This window comes from Falco punctatus (genome assembly GCF_963210335.1).
Source record: "Falco punctatus genome assembly, chromosome: 3".
Classification (NCBI taxonomy): Eukaryota; Metazoa; Chordata; class Aves; order Falconiformes; family Falconidae; genus Falco; species Falco punctatus.
In genome coordinates this window covers 19411553-19433209 of record NC_137582.1, presented here as the reverse complement: position 1 = coordinate 19433209, position 21657 = coordinate 19411553, and the positions used below count along the sequence as shown (strand labels likewise).

At 43.2% G+C, this 21657-nt stretch overlaps 1 protein-coding gene across 2 annotated transcripts in view; it reads right to left on the bottom strand.

Moving 5' to 3' along the window:
• Positions 1–21657, bottom strand: part of LOC308060032 (uncharacterized protein) — a 63495-nt gene that overhangs the window by 37403 nt on the left and 4435 nt on the right. Inside the window, exon 2 of one of the 2 annotated variants that reach the window (XR_013926567.1) lies at positions 4190–20520. The exons of the other annotated variant lie outside the window; for it this stretch is intronic. The gene's annotated coding sequence lies outside the window, so the exon portion shown is untranslated. Of the gene's footprint in view, positions 1–4189; positions 20521–21657 lie in introns of those variants that run through there. 2 annotated transcript variants of the gene reach the window in all.

The window sequence follows — 21657 nt, the reverse complement described above, 5'->3', positions numbered from 1 at the left end:
CTGCAAAAACAAGTGTGATGCAGACACTTTGGGGAGAGGATCAAACCCACAAATGCAAATCTGAAGTGATTGGAAATGAAAGCAGTATAGCAAAGTGATTTTGAAGATTATGATGGAACTAAAGTTAGATAAGGATAGAAAATGTCATTTGCTTGTGAATCAACACCTTTCTTGTTCTAATTATTTCTCTCTGTTACCTTGGTTTCATGAGAATCATAGAATCACAGACTGGTTTGGGTTGGAAGGGACCTTCAAAGATCATCTAGTCCACCTCCAACCTGCCATGGGGAGGGACACCTTCCACTAGATCAAGTTGCTGAAAGACCCATCCAGCCCGGCCTTGGACACTTCTAGGGATGGGGCATCTATAACTTCTCTGGGTAACCTGTTCCAGTGCCTCACCATCCTCATCATAAAAAATACCTTCCTTATGTCCAGTCTAAACCTTTCAGTTTAAAACCATTGCCTCTTGTCCTGCCACTACAGGCCTTGATAAAAAGTCTCTCTCTTTCTTGTAAGTCCCCATTAAGTACTAGAAGGCTGCTATAAGGTCTCCCCAGAGCCATCTCTTCTCCAGGCTGAACAACCCCAACTCTCTCAGCCTGTCTTCGTAGGAGAGGTGTTCCAGGAGTGTCAGGAGTGTTACAGCAAAGTTTAGATAGTGAAGCTAAGCTGATGAAGCTGAAGCCTGGTGCCTGCGTGACAAGGGATATAGAGCATGGAAAGTCTGGAGGAACAAAGTTTGTTTAATACCTAAAAAAAGAAGACTGAGGACAAGATGGAATGTCCCTTGTATGTTAATGTTGCTACAAGGAGGACAGGGAGCCATTGTTGTCTGTGTTCCACAGGGGAGAGAATAGTCTGTTTATATCCAAAAGTTTTATATTGAAAAAGAAGAAAACTTTTAATATATAAGGGTTCTGAAGCACTGGCTGGCAAGTTATGTGTGAAAAACCTTTGATCGAATGTTTTCAAGAACAAACAAGCAGATGACCCTCTGCTGAGGAGGATTTAGTCTGCTTGATCCTGCCTCGGTGCAGGTTATTGGACTAGATTTTTTGGTGTATGTTTCTTTTTAGCCACACAGTTCTGTAATGTACATGCTCCGTGGACAATCTGGGAGAAATTAGAGTTGAATCCAAACAATCAGGCTGGGACTGATACTCATGCCTAGATGAAACAACCCAAATATGAAGGCGGAAATTCAACTAAGTAGCTACTATTAAAAAAGATCTATAAATAAATTGCCTAGAGTTTGAGACAGTCCCATTACTGTGGGAAACCAGGAAGGAATAGTTATTTTTAACTAACTCTCCTGTTGGCATTTCCATGGCAGCTGATTTGGTGATTTATTGAAATGCATTTGTAATGATTTCACTAATACACACATGACGTGATGAAAAACACCATGTTTAATGAGCTTTATGTGATTCATAACAAACTGCAGACAGTAAAAGCCTGATGACATTTTTAAATTCTATGGAACAAGAAAAATTTTAATTTTAAAAGCAGGAAGCTAAATTCTAAGAAATGTTCCTTCTCTAATTTGCCATTAAATCAAGGGAGACATGATAATTCTAAAAGGTTCTATAATTACATGTTAGTCTATTGTAGTCAAAGGAACTGGAAGTCAATTGGGATAAAACAAAACCAGGCAGCTATCTGGAATCTGTTGTTCACTGTCTTTTGGTCTTTGCCAAGCCTGCTTTGCTTTTACATGGCTTTTGTGTTTGGTTAAAATTAGTTGTCACATAACCAAATAATATTATAACAGAAAACAATAAAATCAGGAAATGTAATGTTCTCTTTCTGGAATGCCACATTATGCTGTAAGAGTTACTTAATTTTAAATTCTAAGTCAGTTAAAGTTGTTTTAAAAACTTCATTAATTTTTCCTTTGCACTCAGAGTCTGCCCATTTTGGTCCAAGCTGTAAGACTACAGAACTGACTTACTCAGCTAATTGCCCAGCCATTTGCTCATCTCCATTAAAATGGCTCAATACTCAGATAAAAATAGATACAAGTGGGCAACCCTTTTAAGGTTTGGAGGGGTTTTTTTCTTTGCATGCTTAACAGTGGACTTTTGAGCTTTTCCAAGTGAGAAGAAAAGAAGCCTGAATCTCCAGTGACTAGCTTACTAGAGCTTTAATTCAAACCTGAATCTCCCATTAAGGTCATCTCTATAGTGGTTTGAAGTTTTCTTATTCGTTAACCTCTGCATTGAACTGAATATTCCTCAGATTCCCTAATTAGTTACAGTTGGAGCTTTAGTGACTTTCAAGACTTTCCTCTTTGAGCTAGAAAGAAAAAGGTTCAAACAATGGTCAGGAAACCCTAAAACCTCTTATCTCTCAGCAGTTTGATTAGACAAGAAGAGTACTGTCTTGATGGATTGAAAGTGCTCTGTACCAGATAAGAACAAGAATGATAAGAACATTAGAGGTCTCCATTTTTTTAACGGAAGAAAAGACTGCTTTCCTTTTAAGCACTATCTTTTCTTCATTTACACATTGCAGGATAAACAGAATGTGTTTGCAATTAATATTTCTGCTTACACACTCACTGTGCCTCGATTTTTAACAGATAGAACAGAAGGATATAAGATTAAATTATTATCAAAGCAGCTGAAACTTAGTAACCTCCTTATTATACGTTGTGTGGCCTAGCGAAGCTGGAAAAGAAGGTAGAAAAGATGAAGCTATACAAATAAGCAAAAAAAATGTATTTGTTCAACGTATTCACTTTCAGATAGATTAAAAAGTAAATATAGGTGTGAGAAAGACATTAGCTGCCCTGCGAAGATGGTTGGGTAAATGTTCGGCTTGTGCTCCATTCAGTGGGTTGGTTGTTGCTTTTCTGCCAGTTGCTTTCCATTAATCACTTTGGTTCTAAAAGGCCTTAGAAGGAAATTGTTTACAGATATTTTCCTTTGCTCTGACAGAAATATGAAGCCATTTTCAATCAGCTCCCTCCCATCCTGCATTTGCAGCCCAGCCATTTCTCAGTTTAAGTCAATCAGGACATAGCCACTGACTTAAACTGGAGCAGATGAAGTTCTTTACCTAGCAATGGCTAAAAAGCCAGAGCGCTGAATGTTTTCTATAAGCCAAAGGATATTTTAATAGCTTAGCTTTTTGTGTAGCTGATTAACTTTGTATTCCAGTGCCAATATAGCAGAAGAGTCCTTATAGGAGTCATTTTAAGGAGCCTCAGGGCTGCATTTGTTCTCAGGCATACATTGGACACTTTGCATTAAACAGTTCCTCAGAATTTTCCTAAGATCTCAGTCATAGCCCAATGTATACCATTTAAAAAACAGAAACATCCTGATACCGTACATAATGCTTTTAGCTGTATGGGGTTTTTTTCTTGTGGTTTGGTTTTTTTTTTTTTTTTTTTTTTCTCTGATCATTGTTGAAGAGCTATTCTCTGGAGACTTCTATAGCAGTTTTTATGGGAATCTATTTATCATTACATGATGTTAATTCAGATGTTTTCGTTGAGCCTACATACTTCTTGCCTCTACATTTATAAATGCACAAATTTATGATGTTGTAAAGTTCAGAAATGGGCGAACTAGTACAGATGGTACTTGGGCCAAAGTAGCAGATTGTAGCCATCATTTCTAGTAGCTTTTTCTATAACTTTAAACAAACTAACCCGAACAGCTGGGATGGTCTGAGTTCCGTAATAACAAACTATTTACACATGAAAAAAGTCAACTTGAAAGCTCAGAAAGATAGGCCCATTTAGAGGAAACAGACTAAAATGTAAGTTTGATTCTATAATCACATCTTAATTATGTTTCAGTCATCAGCTCCTGCTGGCTTTGATGAATCATACGGAGGAGCTGGTCTGCATGCATATCTGTCTTTGCTTGCAAAAGAGCTAGTAGAAAAACATCAAAACCTTTCAAGGGAAATATGGCTCCACTGAAGTCAGTGGCAAGACTCCTGTATGCTTCAGAAGCAGAGTCAAGTCTTCAGGCTGGGATCCTGCCCACAGGCAACTGTAAGAACAAAACAGGAAAAATGGTTGGCTAATGAGAGTTGGGAAGGAATGAGCTGGAGAATATTTCTGGGAGGTTATGGAGGAGAAGTGGCAGCGATGAGGATGAGGAGACAGAACAGCTCAGGAGAAGAAGGAGGCAGAGCATGGAGAGGAGGCAATAGGAGAGCAGTAAGAAGAGGCAGCAGGAGAGCAGTAAGAGGAGGCAGGTGTGTGTGTCAATAAGCAAGAGTGGAGCTGAAATAATGGGTGCTGCTTTTCAGACCAAAGAAGACAGTGTTTCAAATCAGTTCCTTAAAGGGAGAGACTGTGGTGTTCTGAGTGAGCTGAAAGGGTTAAAAGCCTTCAGAAAGAAAACAGCCATCAAAGTCTTTACACTGTGTTTAGGTCCAAATCAGCTGTGCCAGAACAGTTCATCCCACCTCTGGCCTGCTCCCAGGGAACCTTTCCCTTCATAACCCTCACAGCTGGACTGGAGTTGGGCCACGAGGCAGATGAACAGAAAAGGCAATCTGTAGGACGATGCCTGTAGGCCTCTTTCCTGAGGACCCCACAGCCTATGGCACATGGTCCACCATGTCCTGTGACCAAAATGTTGCTTTCTCATACAAAGAGTCAAGAGAAGAGCATAACTGGCAGCCCACATGTCTCTGACACAACTGTTGTAAGACAAAGACCACTTGCATGGTGGATGTGAAGTAGATGCATCTCTGATCATATGAGAGAAAAGGCTTCTCTGCAAACTGCTATGAAGCTTCCTGCAACAGCAACAAGTACCACAGCACTGTGCTGGTCTCTGAAACCAGACATTTGGGCTATAACTGTCAACATTGAGTGACAAGGGCTTGGTACTGTCCTTGGACATTGAGGCCAGCTGGTGTGCAATGGCTTGCACACGTATCTTCCAAAACCTACATATGAGCTTACTTTGAGCCAAAAGGCTCTCCTTTAAGCCAAAGGTATCCTCTTGTCTCCCAAAGCAAGGAAAGGTGTGCACCCAGGCTGGGTCAGCAGTGCTCCCAGGCCTCTGCTAGCTCCTCTGATTATTTCTCACCTTGGAAAAAGCTAACTAGCCAGGTCAAATCCTTGCTGGGAACTCGTCTCCTAGCTGAACAGCACAGATGGTTGAATCACTGAGCCTGGGAATACTGCTTGGTGCTATTTAACTCCCCGTTACAGAAACATAAATGCTGTTTTTCTATGAGGTATTCTTATTGATTTACTTTGGCACATGAGAAGGATCATTCACAGGTTATTTTAAGTACTTGTAGCTTCAGTAATAACAGGAGTCTGGGCAATTAGGTCAGAAACAGCATCTTTTTGTATTTCAGGACATAACGATCCCAAATCAGTGTGACAAAGAAGCGCATTGCCAAACGGCACAGAGGGAACCTGATGAGTCAAGTTCTCCAGCACCTGGACCAGTGTGTAGGACCCAAGGCTGGAGAGCTTGCCACAGTGACACTCTTTATTGGAGTCACCAGGACCCATGTACTTTCGGTTCTGTGTGTGGTGTTAGCTTGGACCTGCATGGTCGCCAGGATGCAGCAATCAGCTCTGAAGGCGAATTGAGGAACACAAAGATTCCCCGTTGCTTCCATCGGGTGCCAGAGAAATCCTTGGTTTAGTGTGGCTCCTCGCGTTCACAGCTGGAGAGCTGGCAGTTGCCTTCCTTCTTTGGCTGCTACCCAACACAAAGTCAGATGAGGGACTAAGAAATACCACTTCGTACACACTCCTGTTGCTGCCTTTCCATTCACAAATGTAAAAACATCCTTGATTTTTTTTCTGACAAAAATGTAAACGGGTAGACTATCTGGCCCAGATATCTGCAATAGGATATAGGGCCTTTCACCTCTGTCTTATGAACAAAACACCGTTCCCTTCTGATACACGTTCGGTGGCTTGTGAGAAGAGAGCTGGTGGTCTGAACTGGGATGTCATGTGTCTGCACCAGGAAGCCACTGGGTTTGGGACTGATCAGCCCCTTTCTTGGCAGCCCCTGCAAAGGAGCCAGTGATGAGCCTCCTGCGCAGAGATAAGACATGCTGACTATACAAGGGAAACTGGTCTAGGCGGTGCTGGTCTTGCACTTGTCCCCTGACTAGTAGCTGGTCTTTGGACATCTGTAGGAAAGCTAATCACGAGCATGAATTCACTTACAAGACTGTAATGAAAGAGAGTGCTGTAAGTCATGCATATACATTTTTGTGAGAGGGTCCTTGGTGACTCAGGTATGCAATGCAGCATCTGTCAATGTGTGGTCTGATGAGTAAAAGAGTAGCTCTAAATGTGATGGACTTCAAAATCTGACATTGCATCACCTGGCTGTGAACAGTCCTTCACTGGCTTTGACTGCAGCACTTGGAGACCTGCTCAGTGCCAGCCCCTGCACCCAGGTGAGGGAATCAAACCTGCCTTGTACTCACACGTGTGTGAGAGGAAGGATGTGCGCCTGCCCTCTGCAAACAGCACGGCAAACCCCTTCCACACGGCACAGGGAGAACACTCCAACCACAGCGTTTCTGTTCTTAGGGCTCGGAGGTTCTACATATCCATCATCTGAGGAGGGGGAATTCCCAAACTCAGCAATACTGGTAGGTGTGCTGGTTTTGTCTGGCATAGAGTTAATTTTCTCCATAGTAGCTGGTGTGGGGCTGTGTTTTGGATTTGTGCTCAAAACAATGTTGATAACACGGGGATGTTTTCATTACTGCTGAGCAGCGCTTACACAGCGCCAAGGGCTTTTCTGCTTCTCCCACCACCCCACCAGTGAGCAGCTGGGGGGGCACAAGGAGTGGGGAGGGGACACAGCTGGGACAACTGGCCCCAACCGACCACAGGGACGTTCCATACCATAGGATGCTCAGCACATCAAGCTGGGGGAAGCAGAAGGAAGGGGGGACGTTCGGAGTGATGGCATTCATCTTCCACAGCACGTTACAGCACATGACACATGCTGGAGCCCGGCTTTCCTAGGGATGGCTGAACACCTGCCTGCCCATGGGAAGTGGTGGATGAATTTCACTTTTACTCTCTGATTCTGCTTGCTGATGGGAAGCAGTGAATGAATTTCACTTTTAATCTCTGATTCTCTCCCCTGTTCTGCCAGGGGGAGTGAGTGAGCAGCTGTGTGGTGCTTAGCTGCCGTCTGAGTCTGGGGTTAAACCACGACAGTAGGTTACATGGGAGCCCTTTGCTTCCAGCTGTTAAGTACATGAATAATAGCTGTAAATGTTTCTCTTTGTGTTATTCTCTTAAAACTGAGTACTCAGATTCAGATTCCTGTTGATGCAGCAGTGTCTGTGAATACTCTCTGAGCTGTGCCCTGCATTCAGACTGGTTCCACTTGGGTGCAACTGCACTGAATTGGGTTGGATTCTGGGATGCTGTATAAGTAAATATCTACACTTAAACTGGATGTGTGACTGGCCATTTAAACTTATTCTTATCCACACTGGGCTCTGAAGTGCCCCTTGACATATGCAAATGCATTGAAATAAGGCTGAGTGTATTTCTATGGCCACTTTTCACTAGTAAGGACCTCGTCACCTCCAAGATAACCAAAGAAAAAAAGAGCTGTAGGAGAAAATACTTGGAGACAAATTTTCCATTAGCTGTGGTGCTGGGTCAGGCTGTTGCATACCTTTGCTGCTCAGTTCTGCTCTCCTGTTGGAGACGGCTGCCTTGAGGACAGAGTCTGAAGAGCAGAACATGCAAAAAGTCCTCAGCTACTTCAGCAGACAATCTGATGGCTTAGCTCCAACCACCTCCTGCAGAAGCTCAAACTGAGCTCCCAGGGTTGAACGAGCAGTGGGGGAATGTGTAGTAATATCTTGAGCTAAATCATCTGTTCACTGAGTGAATGTGTCTAGACCCTGAATTCATTGGGAACTCAAAGAAAAACATCGCGCTCAGAAGGAAGAAAAGGAGATCAACTATTCTGAGTAAGTCTGGGATTGCATCTCCTCTGTGGGTCCAGTTCCAATACATCGTCCCATTATTCCCCTCCCTTTTACCCAGGTCATAGCAGGAATTTGCCCTCACCAGGTCTTTTATTATGTTGCATGCAAGAAAATAGTGAAGACATGTAGCACTGGGCATGGTAACGTGTAGAGGTAAGACCTTTCATCAAGCCCCAGAAGAGGTTGGTAATGAAAACTGGCTGATATAGTAGTATTCAGATCGTTGGTCATCAGATGCAGGACATCATAGCTGTTTTCTTTGAGTGGTGGGATTGAGCACTGGGTGGATACCTTACATGATTACTGATGGACCAAATGCACTGATAAAATAAGTCAGCTAACCATCTGCTTATGTAAGCTAATTCAACCAAATTCCTCTGGAACCTCGAAATGGTGCAGTCAGAGGATCTCCCAAGGCATCAACATCATCTCTGCAGGTTCTGCAAGTTCTTCTGGTTTTCCTGGTCTGATGAAAGTAGACAATGCAAAACACTGTGAGAACAGCACCCATTGGACTGCCAGCTGCCTGACTGGGAACATGGGATGTCAAAATCCCATAAAAATCCCAGTCCTCTAGAGATTTCTGTCTCATTTTTTCAGATAAGTCATTCAAGTCAATTCAGTTCCTAACCATCTGCTTCTCTTCATAAGCTGGACATTCAGGCTTTTTCATATTTGTTTAGTCTGAGCTCTCTCTTAGTGTTATCCTGCCCACACTGTAGACATCAGGAACTTGATTTAAGTGAGTAAAATAAACATTTGTGGGTCTTCTAATTGCAGTAAAAACCCCTGGGTTCTTGATAATGTTTGAGAAAACAACAAAGCCCAAAGACTAAGGATCAGATCTGTGAAAGTTCTTAACAAGCCACGTCCAAGAATGTACCTTTTGGTGGTCACTTATGCATGGCAATACTTAAAACTCACTCAAGACCTCTCTATTCAGCTTGAATGTAGAATATTTCATACCAAAAAATCTGGGAAAGAATCTCCTCTCTTTGTGGGCCCCAAGGTCCCATATTCTTGTTCGCATCAGAGCACAGGTCCCACTGAAAAGTAGAGGGGACCTTATTTAACCAGATGGTTTAGCCACTTTCTTGTAGACGAAGCCAAGGATTTGAGTCCCTTCAATTCAAACTACTTAATGAGTCAGTGTCCTGTTGACATAGTTGGGATATAAAAGTTGAATGCTGCACCAAGGTTGAAAATTTCCTCGTCGTGACCCTTTGGACTTAGTGGGAGAACCACCTGACCTGGTGCAGAGGCCGGTCCTGATTTCTAGGAAGGGGTGAGGGTTCAGTCATGCTTTCCACATAATGTTTCACACTAGCTACCTATAGGTGCTGGTTGAACCTCACTCTGCTGAAGTGCCTCTGTGCTGAAGGGCACTGAAGGTGTATTCAGGGGAAGCAGCTTAAGATTTTACCGTTCTCTGCCACTCCTTCTTCTCTTTGCCAATGCTGAATGAGCAAAGCAAAGCTTGAAAAACAATATCTTCTCACATCTCAGCCATTTCAGTGAAAATTGTTTAATTTATATTAAATTGTTTAATTTACTTGTACACACCTTTCTGTCATAGGAGTAGGTTGTTAATTCCAGGAATGGGGTAGAATGGAGGATTCATTTTCAAACTGCAAAAGTTGAATTTGTTGACCTATTATTATCTATTCCTTATCTCTCCCCAGATCTCTTCAAGTTTAGACTCTGAAGGCCTAGTGCCTAAATATATTGTAGTGCCTACTTTGCTACTCCTTACAGCAAGATCAGATAATCACCACTGTATTCCTTAATATTTCATCATCAAAATTTTCCACTAACACAGAAAACAAGATAAGCACCACCTCTAAATTACTTGAAATGCTAGGAGAGGACATAAAAAAAAAATATTCATCCTCCTTCCCAACAGACTCCACAAATCTGGCTGACCTTAGCTTTGTTTATCTCCAGTTAGAAAGTTTCCACCCTGTCTCTGTATCTGCCTTTTCAGTGGATACCGTTAACAACTCAAAGTCAAGACTCACGTCCGCTGGCTGCAAACAACAAGGAACAGTGTCTGACATGCCAAAGACGAGTGCTTGATTTTGGGGCTTGCAGCCATGAGGGCAGAATATCCTGCAAAAATCAGAGAGATTGGACTCACTAGTCTGTACCCTGCAGGACAGATTTTCTCTTGTACAGCTTGGTGTGAGTGGCACAATAGTCATGATCCCCTGCTGCTCTTCAGGTGATGTGAAGGTTCACTTTATTAAAGCATTCATAGGCTTTGGAGGTGTTAATTGCTTGCCCAAGCACTGCAATGCTTCGAGCCCGGTGTGTATCTGCCACCCATCTGTTTCGGCTCCTGTTTGTTAACACAGCTGGAAAAATTGATATGCAGGAACCCACTTCATCCCAGAAGTCTTTAAAAGCTAATTGCTACTCCTGGATGTCCAGCTAAACCAATCTAAACCAATTAGGGAATGCGCAGTTAAAGCAACAAAAGCTGTAAAGCATCCTTTGGAAAGACGATGCTAACCGGTGTGTTTTTGTGGCACACACTGATTTATTTGGCTATACAGTGATGATAAGATAAAATTGTAATGGCTCTGGCAGGGGACCCAGAGGTCACGATCCCTACAGTATCACTGGATTTAGCTGATATATATTATGAGGACTTAATGGTAACTGTTGTTTTTTTAGACGATATCTTTTGTTCTCAGTTAATGTACTCCTTGTTGGCTTTGGGCAGCAATCTAAATAGCTACAGCCACCTGATGATAAGTGTTGGCAAGGTGATAATCAGTTGGCTTGCCTTTTAATCCCTACAGTAATAGATGGATTAAAAAAAATCTTGAAGTGTGTTATAAATTACAGTGTTAGTTCAATTGTTTGTGATGATAGGCAAGGTTTATAGGGAGAAACAATCTTTTACCAGACTAACTGGTACACTTGCAAACAACAAACAAGTTTTCTGTCTCTCACATTTGTAGCATATCTTGTCCCTTTTCCTTCTGCTGGAAGAATGGGACCTTTTTTTTGTTCCTCTGAAAACCCAAATAGGGACACAAAACACTCCAGCAAGAAGACTGAAGTCCTTGCAGGACCTTATGTGCATCCCAGAGTGGACGCGTTTCCTCTGCCCTACCTGTGCAAGGTTTGATGGAAAGGGGCTGGGGACAGGGAAGCTGCAAGCAGCAGAGAGGAGCTAAAGGAGCTCAGCTGCGGACAAGTTGTGCTCAAGCACCATGAGCAGAAGGAACATTTTTTTCTGTCTAGGAAGAGCATTTTAAACCTGGCCATCAACCAGTGCCCCTTAGGTGGTCAAATCTATTGTAGGCATAGGTTTGGGTTTCTCCTGGGGGAGGCTGTGCCTTTCACATGATCGTTTTGTGGAAATGTACCCTAAGGCAGCACTGTTTATAGCCACAAACCTGTATATGAACATGACTGAGACTCCTGTGACTACGAGCACCTCTACCTCATTGCATCACACTCAACCCCAGCGTAGCCAAGGGAGATCCAACCAGTTTAATCAGGAGATTTAGAGCATTACTTGTCATATCCTGAGGAAGATGCCTCACTGTAACTATGAAGATTGTATGACAATGCTGACACATTAAGTCATCTTTCACAGGTTCAAACTTCCTGCTGTACATCAGTGTTCCCCATACAGGACTAATTTTTCAGGTCTTTCCTTAAATTTCTTGCCCTCGCTGTATCTTTTCCATTACACTATATCCTCTTTTTTTTTTTTTTTTTTTTTTTTTTGAGGTCAGGGAACCTCATCTGAGATGAGAGCAATTTTCATAGTATGGACTAATAACAGATTTACACAACAGCATATTGACATTTTCGGCTTTCATTTCCATTCCTTCTGGTAATTCTAACTTTTAACCTGCTTTTTGATTTCTACCGAGGTCTACCAAAGTATTTCTGCAGAATTATCAGTTGTTAGCCAGAATCACACTGCTCAGTAATACCAGCTCATTTTACATTCAGAGTCAGGATTCTTTTACCTCACATTGGTTACTTTATATCTTAGGGGCATTGACTTTCTTTCCATGTTTTATCACACAGTCACTGAGGGCTCAGCACGGCTGGCCACAAACAGGCAACCTCTGTCAGTACTGGAGGACTTCCCAGCTTCTAGCCTCTGCTCCAGAAAGGCTGCTGGAACTCCCAGGTCCTATCTGCCAGTGTTGTGTGGGCATCTCAGGTCCTCAGGTCTGTCAGGTAACACTACATCTCCATGTTCAGGGAACTGAATTACACCTTCAGTTTCCTATGGTTGTCCCAAAATTCTCTCCAGTCAGCTTACTCTGAATACAACTGAATTCTCATCAAACTTTCTCACTACCCTGCTCAGCCAGGTCACCCATGAGTATGTCCAAATTGCAAGTACTTGCTTTAGGCGTCAGTCTGGAGAGGCCTGCCTATTCTGTCTGACCATTTTTAAAGACAGCAGACTAGTGTTTTCCAAATTTCCAGTCCTTTAAAACAAAGAAACCTTTATGCATTTTAATCAGTGAATAAAGCTTATTCTCACAGATGCAATCCAGATTACTCCTTGACAATGGGTGTCAGTGACTTTTATTATTATCCAACTTTGGAAGACATTCATGTTTCTGCCTGGCTCTGCTCTTCATTTCTTTAGGTCAACACACTGATGCAGGGAAGATGTGAAACAATTCCTATCAGTTGTATGGACAGAAGTATTTGGCATGGCAATTTAGCAGCATGAGCTGGAGTCCTCTCTCACCAAGTTTTCTCTGGCTTCTTAAGGACACGGTGGTGTCACTCACAGTTTAAGATGGTGCTGTGTAAGACCTGCAAGTTTTCACAGTCTAACAAAGAACTAGTTGTACAATGAGGGCTGCAGTATCAAGAATCCCTTCAATAGAAGGAAAAGCATAATTTTAGGGTCTCTAGAAATAAAAATGGCTTTTGTAAGGGTAAGCTTGTGTTTACCAAAGCACTGGAATCCTTGATAGAAAGGAAATTTAGGTGAGTCAGGAAGAAAGTAATTCACTAGGCTGACTTTCATTATTTCTTATAATTCAAATTCAGCCCTGGAGCAGGGGGCTGGATTAAATGACTTCCTGAGATGCCTTTACATTTATTTCCTGTTATGGCTTTTCAAAACTTATGAGAATTGATGGTAGATTGAAAGGAACACTCCCCCCAGGTTGTGGTTCTTCCAGACAGTCCCTGAAATGTCTTTTTCCATTAATCTATTAGTCTCCAGGTGAAGAAGTGGTGGAGTTGGTAGAGCTGATGATTTAATTAAAAAAACCACTATTGAATCAAAAATAATAGTCACAGAAATAGCCCAAATTGCAAGAACAATTAATTTTATTATTAAAACAATAAAAAGTGGCATAGGCAGCCTGTATAACATGCTTCTCTGGTTTGCTATACAATACTATGCAGCAGCTTGCACTATTTATGTGAAATGTGAATAAGCAAGTTGAGTGATGTACCTGGTACAGACATAATAACAGTGTACCTACTAAAGAAATTAACTAAAGAAATTATCTTTCCTTCTAAAACATTTGAGGTGACAGGAAGCAATGAGCCTAAAATGCAGACTTGACAGCAGCAGTGATTTTCTAACAGAGAGGAAAATTAAGAACTGGAATAGATTGCTTAGAAAAAAAGAAGATGGGTTCATGATCAGAGAGGAGGAATATATGTGAGGAAGTAAATATGTATTTGAAGTTACACTGGCACAGATGCATGGTCTAGATGACTTCTTCAAGCCTATTTAGCAGTATTTCCTGTGACAGCAGCTTAGCCCCCTGCTCGTCCCTCCTTATCTCCAGACTATGATATCTGTAAGGCTTTTTCATCTGGAAAACCTAACTGCAAAAGCTGCAGGAAAATCTGATGTTACTGTTGGATGACAGACCATCAGCACAGAGAGTGTGGTCTCAGACTCCCACGCAGCCTCCAGTGAGCCTCCAGTAGTTCTTCATGTGAGCGAACATCATCAGCCAAGGTCAGATGCAGCGGGTGCAAAAGGTTGCATGTGCCCTCTGTGTGCTTAACCTTCCTTGTGATTTATTTTCAAACGGTGTTCAGTGTTTCTGCTGACTCTGCCAGGCATAAGCAGCAGACTTAGCTTGACCCAGCCCTTGATAATGATGCTGGCTGTCTGAAGTGGAGCCTGTTCCTGTGTGTGAGAAGTCACCTGTTGCGGGAGGAACTTGCTAAGACCCCTTATAGAGTTGAGAAGGTAAACTCAGGGCATGAAACTAGCTGTTCAGGTTGGCATATGACATTGTGCCTGGGCTCTGTTTCTGACTCTGTAGCTTGTTTACTGTATTACTTTGGGCTGATCTCTAAGCCCTCTGTACCTTGATTTTGCCACTGTTAAGTTCAGGCTGGAAGTCGTGGTGATCTGTCTCATTGTTTTGCAGTCTAGGAAAAGAAATGACTGTGAGAGCTAATTCCTGCAATGCAGCAATGCCTTGAGCTCCCATACTATTACCTAAGCATTGTCTGCTGGCAGTCTGTGGAGTGTATCTGGCCCACGGACCAACACTATCTCCCAGCAACCTGGCAGCATGTTCCCCTGATTGCCTGGTTTTCAGCAGAGACGGTGAAATGTGCTCCAGCAAGACTGCTGTGGTTGGTGGCAGAAAGGAAAAGGCATTGGCTGCGGGATGTTACTATTCAGCTCTCCATTATGCCAGCAGCAGCAATTTTGAGAAGATTGTAGATTAAAGGACTCTAGCTCCAAGGTATGCTACCTATGGGGACATGAGCTCTTCTCTGTCCTGTTATTACATTTGTAGTTGTCTCTAACGCATGGGAAAATGTGTCCTGAGACTGGCATCCAGCTCCTACCTGCAAAAAGTTGGATCACTTTGAAGACCAAGAGGAATAAAAAGATGAACCACTAATGGCAGCAGAAATGGCATTACCTATATAGTATTCCTGGCTGGAAGAGAGGCAAGCTAATAGAGAGACATGTCCCCAGGAGAGGAACAGACTATTATATGGAAAAATGAAGGTGTAGATTCAAATTGTAACTTCAGTGTATGAGAGTAGATCAATGCAGACAGCAGGTCAGGAGCACTGCAAAAAAACCCTTGATTTTACAGGATGGTAGCTAACAACACAAAAATACCCTTTTCAAGCTGTACAGTTAAAGCCAAATTAAATACTTACTTATATTGAATGTCTGCAGAAATAATGAATGACTGTCTTAAATCTCAGAGCTATATCATAGCAAAACTGGAACAAATCTTTTGTTCAATCAGACCTGCTTTATTTACTCTACTGAAAATGCCTGTTTGGAAAACCCTTGAAAAAGTGATACATAACAACATAAACTGATTCAGCTGCCATGTCAAGAGCAGACCCAGGCGTCCCAGGTGGCATCACACAGCAGGATATTCTCCCCACCAATTGAAAGCAAAACACCTCATTCAGGAGGTTCAAGGGAAGAAAATAAAATTTATACAGAGTTGTGTTTAAAACAGGGAGTACATCTCGTAGGGAGAAAAGCACAACTGAACTCAGCTAAGCTCTGTAGTGTCAGAAACCAGAGACCACCTGAGAAAGAGCTGCTGCTCCCTGGATATATGTGGAATCTGTATCTGCTTTGGGGATCCACCTGGGTACTGAGGAAATCCCTGCACAAGGTCTGGCTGCGGTTTAAGCCTTGACCAACCCCTCCTGTATCCTCTGCTTTTGGGAATCGATGAAATGCTTTTTCCTTAGCAGCAGCAGTAATTCTTTTGGAAGTCAGTCTAGCCAAACTCGACAGGACAGCTGTGAGAGGTGTGAGTGCAGAAAGGCAGCAGAAATGGAGAACAGGATTGTTCATTTGGGACATCCAGCCTTTTCAGTCTGCCGAACTTGATCTCATAAGACAGCCAGGAACTCCTCTGCAGGGGGAAACCTTGGGCTGGAGGAGACCCACACAAATGATTCAAAGCCTTCCTAGCTCTCCCCAATAGCCAGTATAGACTGGGGACAAGGAAGGTGCAGGTGGAGCTTGTTTCTCCTTGCAAAACTATACCAGAAGTATGGTCATGAGGTAAGGGAAATAAGGCTATTTTAATTCATGGTGAGGGGAGAATCTGGGCCCACAACCTTAAGATCACAGGAGTTCAAAGGTGAGGGGTACAGCTTGTCTGGACTGAAGGGTTTAACCATAGTACACCAGTTGATGAAGGTATGAGGAATGAAGGAGCAGCATCCAACATTTCCTAAGCAATTCTTGTAATGTCCCCTCAGGGTTTGCAAAGTACACGTGGTGGCTTTCGTGCTGCACTGGAGCTGGACCCAAGGATGATGGTTGCCTGGAAGCCCTGAACAGTTCCAGGTGCAGTGCCGCGGGGCGGCGAGGGGCTGGCACGCAGGATGCTGCTTCTGGCATTTGGCAAAACCCAGGAGGGCAAAGCTGGCCTAGCTGCACGTAAATGTTTTATCACACTAGAAAACCTTGCTAATGAGCAGCCTGGCTTCCCTTGGCTTTCACCAGGTTAATGCTCCGATATATATATTTTAGGTGTCGCTGTATTCTTAATCCGTGTATTGTGACTACCAGCGAGTTGTGCCTTATCTCTCTTAGCTCTGAAGAGCCTCAGTACTCTCTGTGGTGGGCCAGGCATCACAGCAGTTACCAGTGTCAGCACCCTGCTATGTGGATTAGTGCTAGCCAGTTTCCAGCCACGGCATTAGCTTGAGCCCTGGGAAATGTGCTTCCTCTCCAAGGTCAAGGTGATCGTGCTTTAGGAAGCTGCAAGTGGGCAGTCAGGAGGGCGGGTGAGCCAGTCACCCATTCCCAATAGTTATACCTCCAGAAGCACAAGTGATGAAGTGCCTAATTGCTGCCAAAAATGTTTCCAGATTTACCTCTGAATAGCTGGCCTTCTGTCTCCTTGTACCATGGCTCTGTCTCCTCCCGACTGCAGATGAGGCTTTTAGACACGCCGTTCTCGCAGCACTGAGCGCCCGTGTCTGTGCTGTGGGCAGTGCAGGCTTTGTGCGCTGTTACCTCGGTGTGGCTGCTCAGTCCCACACGGGGGTAATGTGCTACCTCTGGCAGAGATCAGTACTCACGTCTGACCCTGATCCTCCTTCATGGCAGTCTTAGCCTCACATTTTAGCTGGTCCGGCTGGCTCAGTGTGTAAAAGAGCTCAGCAAGCAGGTTGCTGTTTGCATTCATGCCATTTACTGTGTATGCATAACCCGAGTTTCTAAGCGTTCCCTGCAGTATTTTTCTTGAAAAATCAACCACCTAGAAGATTGTTTGAGCTCTGCTCACAGCTCTTCAAGTTCACGTCAGGTATGGCTGTAAGCTGTAGCTGCAGAATTTATAAACAGAGCAAATTCATCACTGAATGCTTAATGAGCCAGGCCTTGGAAATGAAGGACACCAGTTTCTTTCTTCAGCATCCTGTCTGGTCCGCATCTGACATGTTCTAGCCAAATCGACACCATCATGAGCATTCACACTCTGGGCAGCAGCGGGAAGAAGCAACAAAGTGGCATTTCACAGCCTGAGCTGCTGCTATTGTTCTACACAAGATCTATAAATTAAATAAGGTCTCAAAGCTTCTCAGTAAATAAAAGCTTCTAAATAAATGTGGTTAATAAAAGAGGGTCTCGGAAATGAGCAAATTACGATTTCTGTAAGAGTCCTACTGTATGTTGGCCATGAAAAATATCTTTGTCTCAGTCCTTGCTGGTTCACAGATTGATCTCTATGTGGAAATCTGTGCCAAAGAGTATTTGAGGTGTTCTGTTTAGGGAAATCTATAGGGGAGGTCAATTTAGGTAAAGCAGGGAATCCTCTTGAGATTGCAGAGAAAGAAAATCTGGAGGGGCTTACAGACTGAGAGCATTGGCCTGTGCTATTTTTTTGAAACAACTTCAGCTGTGGCTAGACTTGAGAAAATTTAAATGAGGTCTGTACTTGGGACGAGTCCAGAAGGACAAGTTTTGGCTCCTCCAGTTCAATACAGCGGGAAGAGGTGGGAAAGGTGTTGATAAACAGAAATGAACAGAAATGAAAAGGCTGCCACAGCTGGCTGACATTTAAAAGCTGTGAGACACACTTTTTTTGCTTCAAACTCCCAGCGACAAAGAGTTTTAAGGGCCAGGTTCTCATACCGGCCATACCAAACTAAATGGGGAGTAACTCCCAGTTTCTCATTTACACCAAAAGACCGATGTGAATCTGGATCTAAGAGGAAAGCTGGACAGGCCATCACGCTAGGTAATGACGCGATGTATCAGAGCTGGGAATCAGGCTCCAGGCACTGCAGTGAGGACTAAAGGCACCCCACGCACACATGTACTCCCTGCACGTGTTCAGGCTCTGCTGATTACGTTCTACATCACCTAAAATAGTTTGCATTTATTCACTTCAGCCTTTCCCTTGTAGTAATTCCTTAGTTCTCCTTCCGTGGGATCAGATGGTCATGGAGGGTCTCACGTTTGGTGGTTATAGCCATGTGGCAAGAGAGGGACGCCTCCAAGCCCTCTGCCTCCCGACTCCCACCCGCTGGTTTGAACATCTTGAGTCCGTATAAAGGGAAGATGAAGCCACGTGGATCTAGCAAAGAAGTCGTTGAATTGCAGCTGTGGGAACACATTATCTTGGATTTATAAGCAGTGGCACAAGTCTCCTGACCGCCACCAGGGATGACTATGGCTTCATTTGGGTTTGTTTCCTTGCCTGTTGAGGAAATCCTCCTCCCTTGCCCCTTTTTCCATTTATATTAAGCTGGGCTGCACACCCACTGTCTCTCCTGTGCTGAGCTGGCTCTGCAGCCTCTGTGCGTGGGAACAGATTTGTGAACTGTCTCGAAATAAACAGGCAAGCTAACCTACCCACACAGGCAAATCTGACACTATATGCCTAACATTGCATTCCTTTGGGCTGGAAGTCCTCATTTATTCCTTCGTAATTTTATTGCATGCATTTTTTTTCGACTAAAGCAGTCTATTGCTTCTCCCCGTGGAACCATTAGGTATGTGACATTTCCACCAAAACAATAATGTTTTCAAATGGTGCCAGTAAAATACTGGAGGTTTGATTGAAAATGAGAAAAGAGTTCTGAGCATCTAATAGGTTATTTTTCCAGCCCCAGAAAACTAAACTAACCTCTCAAGGACAAAAGCTTGCAAGCAAACTTTTGAACTTCCTTACAAGTACTCCCTGAAATACTTCTCAATGACTTTATCTATACTCATTACTGTATCTTATGAACTATTGTGCCCTGCTTCACACTGAAAATAATAAGCTGATGCACTAGTCTAAGAGGAACCAACTAAAAGACCTTGTTTTCTGCATGTGTGGGAATGTGTAATGCAAATATAAATAGTTTCTTCTTTGTGGACTGCTCATTTTCCTGGGGCAGTCTCACAGCAAAAAAACATGGCATTTCGTGTACTAGTGGCTGTCTTTGTGATATTAAGGGGAAAAGCCCAAACACAATAACGGTTCTGTGTATGTGATAGAGCCAAATGACCAAAATAGTACAAAATAAAACTAACAATGTAAGTTGCTGATTTGCCAGAGCTAGAGGGTTTAAAACTCATAGCCTAGCTTGTTTCCTAAGTATGATTATTATGGCATCAGTCAAAGACTTGAGCAGTGCTGGACTCATCTCTTCATAGCTCCTGTGCAGAGTAGAAATAAGACTGTATCACTTGCAAGTGAGAAACACCGCTGATATGTTCCTGCTTGCCTTTTGGGCCTGGGAGGCATAGGCTTTTCTGAGCACCTTCTAGACCCTGAAGGCTTGATTTGCTTGCCAGACTGTAGATGTCTGGAGTCATATGAAATGCCCTATTGTGCAGAGCTGGAACACACAACAGCAGCTACAGGGCGTTCGGCTGTCCTGGAGCTGCTGACGGGTACAGCAGTTCACCCTGTGGCATCTCAGGTTCAGGCAGTCAAATCCCATTGATTCCTCCATTCCCTGCAGGTGGTTTGGTGAAATCAGCCTTTGCAGTTTCATGGAGGTTTAGTTCATGCTGATGATACCAAGCAGAACGTATTCTGGCCAGCAAAAGTTCAAAAAATCAAAATCAAAATCATACATGTCAGTTCTAGGATCCCCTCATCTGAAATCCATTATACAAGCTATAGAGATCCAAAACAATTGTCTGAAGCCCCTAAAATTGTGTTGTCCACCAGTCAGGCACCAGACATCATCTGAAGACTTGAAGTGTTGGAAGAGCTACCACTTCCTCTGCTAATTTGCTCCAGTAATTAATCATGCTCACTTTTAAAAAAACAAAAGGTGTGGGTGTGGGTGTGGGAAGCGCATTTGAATCTCATTAACCTATTATCTAAAATAAGGTCATGCCTCTGGCTTGTCTGGTGAAGACATTGAAAATTGCTTCAATTATCCTTGCTTACCTGAGTGTAATCCCTAAAATATCAGATAAGTGGAGCTGCAAGGTAGTGCTGTTGGCACTAAGCCTGCAAAATAAATGATCTGTTTCCCCAGTCCAGGGTAGAATCTTTCCATGTCACCTATTTACTGTTAAGTCAGTGGTGTTTTGTTTCATTCATTCACCTTGATATAGAAGGAGATGTGCTGGAAACAGAGAAAAAAGTGTCATTAGACAAGGGAGGCAGAAGTGACAAGGATATTGTGTATTCATTAAAATTTATAGGTATGAATCTCAGGTCTGATTTACTGCCTCCGAAGAATTATGATGTATAGAAATAATTCATGCAGCCTAAGGGGTGTGTGTGAGATTCCAAAACTGTTATGTGTAAAAATGTCCTGGATTAATGCCATGTAAAAAGAAAAAAAGAAGCCCAGCAGTAAAACCCACCTTAATAAGATATTGATTGGAATTCAGATGTGAACCCCAGAATATCTATGTTGATATTATTTCTCTCTTGCTGCCAGCTCATCCAACAGATACACTTTACTAGCAAAGATTTGCTCTGGACCCCCCATATCAACCAGGAGGGAACCTTCACATTGCTCTCAGCACTGCTGTGCCAAGACCCTTCAAGGCTCATGCTTTTATCCTCACCACACTTCTCTGAGGTTGGCAAATAATGTTATCTCAAGTTAGTTAACAGCAGAGTGGGGGCACAGAAAGGTTGGAGGGTCAGTCCTCCCATCCATGGGACGCCTGGGCAGGAACATGAACAGGGACCACATGCCCCACACGTGGATCTGATGCAACCACTGCCCTCTCCTGCCCTTTGCTGTGGTTCCTACTGCCAGCCCCTCATAGTGGAAAATGCGCAGGATCTACTAGATTTTTCTTTATTAAAATATAAAAACTTGCTAACTGCTTGTTAAACACAGTTTGCTAAATCTGGGGTTTCCTGGATTCCTCTTGCACATTATAATTTGCAGCTCCCCAACAAAGTAGATGTACTTTTATCTGATTTTTTACAACTTACTCACAGTCATTTTAGATTAATAAACCCATGCTGAGAAAACAAATCTCCGGCCCTAAAGACAAACGATCAAGCAGGAAAACAGCCTGCCAGTGACTCAGAAACATTTCTTTTGCATTTGTTGTGGACTTCAGTTGATTGCATGCAACTTGTATGTGCGCGTCCACCACGATGGATTTTACCTACCTACCCCTTTAGCCTCAGCTGAGCGGGTTGGACTAAACCTTTCTTGGATGAAAGCTCTCCTTTCTTCCCCAGCTGCCCCGCTCTCCTCTCTGGGGCCCCAGGGACTTTACTGCTCGCTATTTTT